Below are 11,052 nucleotides of genomic sequence, written 5' to 3' on the forward strand. Positions count from 1 at the left end.
AGTTGTTCCACTGCTAGCATAGAGCAAGTGTAGTATCACAGGCGTAGTGTCGCCATGCTGATGTGCTTCTTTGTAACATCATACCCTTGTATTCTTATTACTGTAATAAGAGTTGATTTGTTCTGTGTCAAGCAGTGCCGTATTCCAGAGACTTCTCCTCGATCTCTGGGCTGGAATACAGGGCGTTCCGGTTTCTCTGAGTCGGGGTGCCACAGGCTTGGTATCAGAGCAGGTATGGTTGTAGGACACCCTAGTCAGCGCGAGCGGTAGAAACCGATAGTATAGAGTCCGGCTTGTTTATTGCATTTGGTTGCTGCATTTGTTTGTTGCATAGCATGCATATAGCCTTAGTATTTGTTGCTAACGGTTTATCTGGTGAGTGTAGCTGGCATCGGTCCGGATCCACTACAGCTCAGCCTTTGCATTTCTCCAGTTTTCTTTTCTTGCTCATTATTCGGTGTTTGGTGTCATTTCTGTCCCAGCAGAGTGATGCCATGTGATCCCGACACTGTTTGCAAAAATGGTGCTCAGGTATCTCGCTAATATCCTCCTTTCAGCCCCGCCTATCGTTTCAGTAATAGACATGCTTCTATCCTGGATCGTCCTTTTTATCTTGTCGTGTTGGCAACCTGAATGGTCTTAGTCATCAAGAAAGGGCAATGCCAGCAGACTCAGTTTCCCCTCTATCCTTATTTCTTGGACGAGTACGGATATTTTCCGTCCGCTTTATAATAATGTGGCAATGACATTTGTGTCCTGCTACATGGTTACCAAGTACGTCCTCGCCTCCGAGCTAGTCCAGGTTGCTACCTGGCTAAGCTAGCACTTGGTGTAGCGCTGTTTACACCAATTCTTCCACACATTTATTCGTCCTCGTGCACATCGTCACAGCATGCTAGATCGTAGAACCGGAGACCCCGCGAGATTTGTGTGCTTAAGTAGCCATGCATATTGTGTGACTAGCAGTAATATGTGACATTGATTGTGTGTGAATTGATTGTTGTTGTGTGCTTTTGTTTAGTTGAGTTTTCTTTTGCTTCTTTCTTTTTGGGCCCCGGTGTTACATTATTTTTTTCCCTATAAAGAGTTGCTCATCAACTGACATCGGACTCGAAGAAGTAATAAGGATTTCAACTATTTGGAAACTCAGCTAAACAGAATGGAATTCTCAGCCGACTGTAGTGAAATGGGGAATATCTGATTTTGAGGCTGATAATCAATTTTGCATTAGTGTGCACTCCTCACAGCAGTACTGATAACTCAAGTCTACATCAGTACAAAATTCTCACAGTAGTAATGATCAAGTCAGCAGCAAGACAAGTCAGGTACAAGCTCAACGGTATATTTTTAGTCAAAGGTATGGATCATATACAAAATTTTGGCTCGGCAATGCATGCTTCTTGAAAAATGTTATCCTCCGAAATAAAGTCAGAATCTTATATGCTCAAGGAAGACAGTCAAACAAATGTTCTCGTGCAAGTAATCAGCCACAGAATATTATGGGTGTGTGTGTAGATTTCAGTCTGCATATTAGTATGAAGCTTTGGATGTAAGAAACTCGGTCTCCCTTCACACACTATCGGAAGAAATTTATGATGCAAGGCTCCTCGATTTTTCCTCAGCATGATATGTGAACAGTTTCCGGCCTAAGATACCCGGTCTTTCTCAGCAAGATACCTCGGTAAAAGCTTCTGACAGACGGAAAATACATCTTTCTCAACAAGCAAACCTAGGAGAAGCTTCTCAAGTACGGAACTCGGGCTTCTCCAGCACAATACCCAGGCCAAGCTTCGTGTGTGAGCTATCAAGACTTCTTCTGCATGTTACCCAGCCAAAAGCTTCGAGCAAAAGCTAACGAGTCTTCCTCAGCAAGCTACTCGGATGGCTTCTCTCGTAAGCCACTCAATATACGTCAGTACCACACTATTGCACCATCCTCAGAGATGATGCGGTGAGTTGGCAGTATAGGGCAGTACATCTCAAGAGTCAGATCGGCAATATTTTGGTCAGAAGTACAAATCAGTCAGGGCATGTGTCTTATTCAAAAATCAAGTGTTCGATTACATATGATTCTTATATATGGTGAGCATGTATCCCCGGTCAGATCAGTCACTCATACGGGATACGATAATGATCAAGCACATATACCTAAGAAAGGTACTGATTCAACAACCTCATGAGCCATGCAAATGAAGATAAGCAAAGATACATCTCATGAATTACAAGGATCGACAAGATCTGGGGATGACATCACAGAATGAACAGTCTTGACAATGGTCATCAAGGTCATTGTTCCCGCAACTGACAAGGAGATGTCCTAAAAACTTGTCACCTTCTTGTATGACTGGCCTCAGCAATGAGCTCTGTACAGCTCTGAACCCCGGGTATATGTCATATGTGTGCGAACCCAGGTCAAAAAAAAGGCACAAGGAATAATGTCAAAAATATTGCACTAATCACGTCCATGTTCATACGAAGAATCAAGGACAGGTGTGTCCAAGTTATTTCAGTAAGGTATCCTAACAAAGAAAATCATGACCGTTAAAGGGTGAGACTAACAGCAAAGGTATGATGATTTTTGCACGACCATCAGGGTCCGGATACCCAAATCAGTTGGAGGCTGTAATTCCATACGGATCCACAAAGGCATACTCTCAGCGGCCTACTCTGTTTTACAAGGATTTCATATCCCGCTGACCCGCTTGGAATGGTTAGTGTGGAAAATCCAAATGGGTATACCGTCAAAAGGAGAAAATCAAAAGCCGAACAATCAGCTCAGACCTGGTATACTCATCGACGGAATCAAGTACCCGGTCAGTCTGTCAGGAAAAGCATTTGTCTGTCAGCCCCCTATCGGGCGAGTCTCAAGATGTAAATATTTGAGGTATGACACAGCTCTAACCCCATACACCGTTATATTTCTCCCGACAAAAGGCAGTCGAATCTTTGGTACATATCTCATGCTTGAGCCAAAGGAATAAATCAAAATAAATCAGTACCACTTATGAGCAGTCAGATCACGTCAGAAGATGGCCATGATTAATTCTCAGCATTTATTGAAACCAGAAGGCCTGCATTTATTTGAAGCAACCCCATGACAGAAGTAAAAAGGTTTTCATGACAAAAGGAAATTTATGCTCTGATCCATTGGATATCACCGCAGATATGAAAGAATCAACCTCAGCAAAAGGATTTGGTGTGTGAGCAAAAACCCGTCAGAATTTGGGGAAAGGTGAAGCAAACCACCCCGAGCAAAGGTAATCAAATCATATAAAACTCTTGGTGGAACAATAAATAAAGGAAAAAGGATACCCGAGTTGGAAACGGTGTCCTCAAGTCATACTTGTTCCCTAAGCAACCAAATCTCGAGGATGAGATTTCTTTAAGGGGGTAAGAGTTGTAACAGCCTGGTTTTTTGCCCTTTTCTTTTTCTTTTTGATTTATTGGTTTTTGCTCTGTTTTTCTTTTTAGAGTGGTTCTGTGGCCTTGCCACCTGGGAAATCATCCTCATTCCCCCTCCCATGTGGCTCATCATTCTCAAAACCTTGCCAAGATCATGTCACTTCACTCCTTGACCAAACCCTAAAATATTTTTCTAGGGAATATTCCTTTTTCCAATAAAGGAATAACCCTACTACCCTAGGTTGTGAAGCAACCCATATTTCTGTCCACCCAAAAATTCCAAAATAATTCTCATAATTTCTTTGGGTCATATGTTTCTCAAATATGCCCAAATTTTCCTGTCCTAGCCCAAGAATAATTTCCCAATAATTATTCTTCATTTCTGTCTAGTGTGGCTTTCTGTGAAGGAAGTGCCACCTATCCTTTCCTGATTGCTCCCAAACCTTTTGGGAATTCTCTTATGACCAAATCATTGCCTCATGCCAAAATTCAACTTTATTTTCCTAGCCAATTTTCCTCAGCAATTTTTCAAACTTTCTGTCAGACAGAAGGCATTGTGAAGGAAATACTAGCTAGGATTATCCAAATGAGTTTAAATTTTGCACACTTCTTAATGTGCTCATATAATCACACTCCTCCAAATTTCATATCCATCCAATCATCTATGTGAGCACGGGACCAAATCTATGATTATGTCAATATTTTCACGTTGTGAAGCAAGTATATTTTATATTGCTTCATTAATTCTGATAAATTACCAGATTGTTCTTCTACCCAAATAACATCTCTCCACCAAATTTGGGCCCTTTCATAAATCCAATATTTCTCCAAAATTATTCCAAGTTTCTGGTCAGTAAGGATGGCTGTGAAACAAGTACGACTTTGGCTTATCCATTTGGTATGAAATTTCTACGGCATATCCTTATGACCAAATCATGATGCCTGGCCCAATTTCAGCCCAAGTGGCCACACCATGTGAGTGCCCCATCCAAATCCTGATTCTGGACCAATTTTGGGGTTACACAGCAACTATATTAGTTTGTGCTCTATTATGCTCCAAAACCCCCAGGATTGTATTTCTTCCTAAGCTAATCACCTCAGACAAATCCATTTGGCCCAATCACTTCCCTGTTGATCACCAGTGCATGGCCAAGTTTACTGCAGTAAACTTCAGACGATGCTTACCATTTAACCAGAGTGTTTTACATCGATCTACCATCGCAGTGGAAACCTACATTGGAAGAACTTACCACTAGACAACAAGTTCCAGCTCATTGCCCCCGCTACATGCTAGTGCACGTGGTGACCCCGTTAATGGCATAACAGTGCGTGCGCTCTGTGCGCTGCGGCCGCGCCCAGGCGTCGTTTGTGCTTCAGCACCTCCTCCTCTTGTCGTCTTCGCGCGCGTGAGCATGTCCCTTGGCTTCACCTCATCGTCGTTGTTTCCCTAGACGCCTCTCCCCCTCCGGTAGCTTCCTCACCGATGCTCACCGACGCTCACCCACGGGCCAACAGTGGCGGTTTGGCTCGGAGGTCGCTGTCTTCTACCTCCCTGCGCTCCTTTGGCCTTCTCCTCCCCGTGAGAACCTCCACTGCTCCTCCTACGTCGTCTACCTCCGAGCTCGCAAGCGTGGGCACACGTCCGCGGCGAATTTAGCTCGACACCCTCCTCCCCCGCCTATGTAAGCCCACCCCGAGGCCTCTCGACCTCACTCACTCCTAGCAGCCTCTCCGACCACTCCCCGGAGCTCAAGCGTCTCCCTTTCCCTCCCCATGGCCGTCGTGCCCGCATCGGCCTTGGCCTAAATTTTCTCAACGCCGAGCTCATCCACCCCTCACACCACCACCCTCGTCTTCCCCGTGCTCCTACGAGCCTCCCCAACCCCACGCCTTGTCGCCGGAGCAGCCACATCGCCATGTCCGCATCAGCCCGAAGCCACTCTCCGCAACAGCCGACGCCCCGCCTGGCTCGGTGCAACAGCCGCATCATGCCTGGATGGATGTGGCACTCCTCCCCGACTCCAGCGGTGGTTCGGGCGTCGCAAACAGTGGCCGGTGACGCCGGAAGGGCCGCCGGCGCCGGCGACCTCCCTCTGTTCCGCGAGAGGCGTCGGGAAGAAGAGGGGAACGACGCGCCCTCCCTGCCAGCTGGCTGTGGGCCCTGCGGACCCCGCGCGTCGGTGAGCCAGCTACCGGCCCAGCGCTTGCCAGCGTGGATAAGTGGAGACGTATCCCACGGTAATACGTCTTCCCTTCTGGAAGGAGCACTCTTTATTCTACTTCAGCCCGTAATACGTTTTCACTTCAGAGAAAGCGTACTTCCAGAAGGGCGCGTTCTGTTTTTCCAGCCGAGGGCCTGTTTTTGATGATTTTATTTACAAATGGGTCCCTGGCAGAAAAACAATCATAACTTCTTGATCCTAACTCCAAATGAGGTGATTCCAAAGCCTACTTCTTCGTTTCGTCAAGCCCGTTCTGTTGGTTTCATATTCACCATGTTTTGACATTCTGGAAATGACCATTTTGCCCTTGTGCTTAATCAGCCCCCTCCGAAAGAGAACGTTTTCCAGCGATTCTTTCCGCGAGCCTCTCGCACTTCTTCCCGGTGATTTCTTCCACCCCAGGCAAGACACACCCCCATTTGCATGATTGCAATGCATTGACATGGTTATTTATTCGAACTTATTTAAAATATTGCAGTAGCTATGTATGATCTTGTTCATGGTAGTTCTCGGAGTTGTATTCTGGTCTTGTTATTGCCATGACTTTGCTTGGAGTTCTAGGACTAATATTTTGTGAGGATGTCATGTTGCCTTTGGATTAGTAGTGGATTTGATTATTTTCATGGTGGTGTTTGATATTATGCTTTGGATTATTAATTTGGATGTTGCGTTGCCTTTGGATTATTAGTGGCTAGTAATATTTTCATCATGATGCTAGTTGATATTATGTTTTGGAGTATGATGTTGGAGATGATGCTTGCATCTGGAGCATAGTTGGATAACTAGTTCTTGATATTAGAGTAGTAGTATTATCGTTCTTGGATTCAACATGATAGTAGTGTTATGCTATCCTCGGAGTATTTTGATATGACGATAGTATGTTTTGGATATTTGTTCGATATTGCTATGACTTGGATTACAGGTTGATAGATGTTATCCGAGTATCAGTTATCATTGTTATATTTTGGGGATAAATTCTGTCGCTAAGTTGGTCAGGTGCCACTGAAACGGGCTTTTTCCAGTGCAACAACATTTGCCTTTTATGGGAAGGCCCCAACGCGGTCTATTGTCGTGCCTCTCGTCGGTGCCTCCAACGAGGGAAGGTTATGGGCGTGCGGTACCCTGGCCCGATAAGCAGACATAACCTTGTGTTCCCGAAGTTGTTGTTAGGCGCCTTTTTGTCCCCGTTTGGGACCGTTTTTGTTTTGCCACGACGGTGGCCCTTGGTGCCATTGGTAGGCACGGGGCCACCCAGGACTGAACCCAAAAAAGGGGTGTTGGTCGGAGTGGCCGGGAGAGTGTCATGGCAGTAGGTCGGTTTTGTCGGAACGCGTTGGTCCACCCGAATGGGAGTGCGAGGCCATGGGTTCCGTGGTGTGTGTAAAGTGTGCTACCTCTGCAGAGTGTGTGTGTTTAATCTATCGATAGCCGCGTCCTCGATCATTGGCACAAGTTCGTACTAGGTCACACCGTTTGATCAACACTCACATGACGGAATGACTTATAGGTGATTTATATGATGATATATTGTGAGCAGTAACAGTTTGGCAGGATGTTGATGGTGATGTTGGGATGATCTTGAGGATGATCATTCAGTTTGTGATGTGGTCACGAGGTGATCATGTGGATGTTCCATTTGTGATCCGTGAATGATGACCGTTTGGTTACGAGGTAACCCGTTGAACCCAGTGTGGTACCATTCCGTGAACGATCACCGTTTGGAATACGGGGCGTCCCGGTTTCTCTGAGCTGAGGTGCCACAATGGAGCTTACGTCGTCTTCACTAGTGTGACTGGTGACTGGCACAGGCGACGTCAGCAGCACCATGAAGTGAATGTCGTTGCTTCAAATGCCCCAGAATTCATCCACTGGTCCGAGAAGCCCATCAGCTGGAGCCGTGCAGACCACCCGGAGGTGATGCCTTCTCCGGGTTCCTATGCGCTAGTGTTGGATGCCACCCTTGCAACATAGAGGCGAGCTGCTCATTTCTCCCGGATTCTGATAGATGGCGGTAGCAGCATCAACATCCTTTACCACGATACCATGGAGAAGTTGTGCATCAAGGAGAAGCAGCTCCAGCCCAGTCGAACTGTATTTCATGGCATTGTGCCTGGCCTTTCTTGCTCACCAACCAACAAGATTAAGATAGACGTCCTCTTCGGAGACAAGGATCACTTCCACCGCGAGGCAATTTGGATTGAGGTGGTTGACCAGGAGAGCCCTTACCATGCACTACTAGGTCGGCCAGCTCTAGCCAAGTTCATGGCGGTGCCACATTATGCCTGCCTCAAGATGAAGATGCCAGCAACAAAGGGCATTATCACAATAGCCGAAGACTACGAGAAGTCCGCCGCCTGTGATGCAGCTAGCAGCCGGCTGGCCGAGTCCCTTGTAATTGCTACTGAGAAGAAGCTCTTGGACCGAGTGGTGGCCATGGCCAACAAGCAGCCGGACCTGTCACCAAATCCCAAAGAGTCGTAGACCCATGGCTCCTTCCAGCCGGCCAAAGAAACTACCGGCGTCCTGGGAACGGGGGTCCCCAGACTTGCCTGCCTGCAGCCCACAGCATGGCTCTACCAGCGGCCCCGTATGGCCCATCTTCACCAGCAAACACTCAAGACCCTCGCGAGGGGCCAAGCCTCGCGAGGCGGATGACACAAGACCTCCTCGGGAGCAGCCTCACCAGGCAGGCTCGCGAGGGGCAGAGAGATCAAGGCAAGGGACACCTCGCGAGGTTTCTATGACGCAAGCCATGACGACTGGAGCCAGGCGGGTGCCAGGTGGGCACCAGCGCGCAGTGTCCTCGTTTCCTCTTTGGTGCTAAAGGGGCAAGTGCACGCGAGGAGTCCCAAGGCATCAGGCAAAGGTTTCCATATCGGTGCAACGAGACCAAGACTAGCAGGACGACATGACGGAGGTCACCGTGGAGCCCAAGACGGCGTCACCACCCGAGCCTTTGGCAGGCGAAGACCACCTTTAGTCAGGATAAGTTGTCCTAGTTGTCTCCCTTCGAATTTGGCCATTGTTGGATCCCTTCCCGCTCAATATTTAGGGAGAGGACCAGGGCCTCTATAAATAGGAATAGCCACCACCATAGAGGGGGACGGATCATCCAGGTCACCCTCAACCACAGAAGTTCGCCAAGCACAAGAGCACCTCTCCTGAGGAGGCTGTTCTTCCCTTGTAACTGTTCATCCTCATCCCGAGAGGCAATCCACCGCACCACACTCGAGTAGGGTATTACACCACATTGGTGGCCCGAACCAGTATAAACTCTTGTGCCTCTCTTTCTGCGGGTTCGACGCGCTAAGTTTTGAGATTGCGGTGAGAGTAAGGGTGTGATTAGGTAAGGAGAGATCTTTGTGCGCACCCTAGTGTTCGAACCTCAAGGGTTTTGCCGGAACCCGTAATCCGACATTTAGCGCACCAGGTAGGGATGCGCCGGAGCCTCTCTTCCACCAGTTGATCCGCTGACGCTCCGCGGTTCCGATGTCCGGCGACCCGAGGACCGACGCCGACCGCTGGGCAGCTTGGCCAGCCCGAGCGGCATCGTCTGCCCAAGAAGACCTCAACCCTGCGCCCCAGGTGGCACGCGCACCGCCAAACACCGCGGGGCACGGGCGGCGAGGTCAAACGCCGTCCACCCTCACTCCGCGACAAGCGCGGTAGCCGCAAGGGCCTCAAGCTACGCCGAGGACACGGTGCCGCACACCCGAGGGGAACAAGCAAACATAAGGGCCGCGCTCACGGTGGCTCGGGAGCTGCTGCGATGCCGGCTGATGGAGAGTGGCCGGGATGCATTGCTAGAGCGTGTCGCCGAGCTACTGGACGCCGCGGCCTCAGGAGCACCGCCCTTCTGCTCCCTGCTTACGCCTCACGCCATAGCCGGATCGCATGGCGGGCCTCGCCGCGCCCGCATGCCCCCGAGCGCGCCAAGAGGCTTCATCGACACCGGCGCGACCAGCAGCACTGGACGCCCAATCGTACCCGCGACACCTCCGATGAGCGCGGGCACGAGTGTCGCCACCCGCGGCCCCAGCGGGATGCCGCCCTACCATTCTCAGGGCGGTGCGCTGATACGTCTCCAACGTATCTATAATTTTTGATTGCTCCATGCTATATTATCTTCTGTTTAGGATGTTATTTGGCTTTATTATTCACTTTTATATTATTTTTGGTACTAACCTATTAACCGGAGGCTGATGTCTACTACGCAACCTTCTTCTTGTAGACGTTGTTGGGCCTCCAAGTGCAGAGGTTTGTAGGACAGTAGCAAATTTCCCTCAAGTGGATGACCTAAGGTTTATCAATCCGTGGCAGGCGTAGGATGAAAATGGTCTCTCTCAAGCAACCCTGCAACCAAATAACAAAGAGTCTCTTGTGTCCCCAACACACCCAATACAATGGTAAATTGTATAGGTGCATTAGTTCGGCGAAGAGATGGTGATACAAGTACAATATGGATGGTAGATATAGGTTTTTGTAATCTGAAAATATAAAAACAGCAAGGTAACTAATGATAAAAGTGAGCACAAACGGTATTGCAATGCTAGGAAAGAAGGCCTAGGGTTCATACTTTCACTAGTGCAAATTCTCTCAACAATAATAACATAATTGGATCATATAACTATCCCTCAACATGCAACAAAGAGTCACTCCAAAGTCACTAATAGCGGAGAACAAACGAAGAGATTATGGTAGGGTAAGAAACCACCTCAAAGTTATTCTTTCCGATCAATCCATTGGGCTATTCCTATAAGTGTCACACACAGCCCTAGAGTTCGTAGTAAAATAACACCTTAAGACACACATCAACCAAAACCCTAATGTCACCTAGATACTCCAATGTCACCTCAAGTATCCATGGGTATGATTATACGATATGCATCACACAATCTCAAATTCATCTATTCAACCAACACATAGAACCTCAAAGAGTGCCCCAAAGTTTCTACTGGAGAATCAAGACGAAAACGTGTGCCAACCCCTATGCATAGGTTCATGGGCGGAACCCGCAAGTTGATCACCAAAACATACATCAAGTGAATCATGTGATATCCCATTGTCACCACAGATACGCACGGCAAGACATACATCAAGTGTTCTCAAATCATTAAAGACTCAATCCGATAAGATAACTTCAAAGGGCAAACTCAATCCATTACAAGAGAGTAGAGGGGGAGAAGCAACATAAGATCCAACTATAATAGCAAAGCTCATGATAAATCAAGATCGTATCACCTCAAGAACACGAGAGAGAGAGAGAGAGAGAGAGAGAGAGAGATCAAACACATAGCTACCGGTACATACCCTCAGCCCCGAGGGTGAACTACTCCCTCCTCGTCATGGAGAGCGCCGGATAATGAAGATGGCCACCGGTGATGGATCCCCCCTCCAGCAGGGTGCCGGAACAGGGTCCCGATTGGTT

Source organism: Aegilops tauschii, chromosome 5 (assembly GCF_002575655.3).
Source record: "Aegilops tauschii subsp. strangulata cultivar AL8/78 chromosome 5, Aet v6.0, whole genome shotgun sequence".
NCBI classification, from domain to species: domain Eukaryota; kingdom Viridiplantae; phylum Streptophyta; class Magnoliopsida; order Poales; family Poaceae; genus Aegilops; species Aegilops tauschii.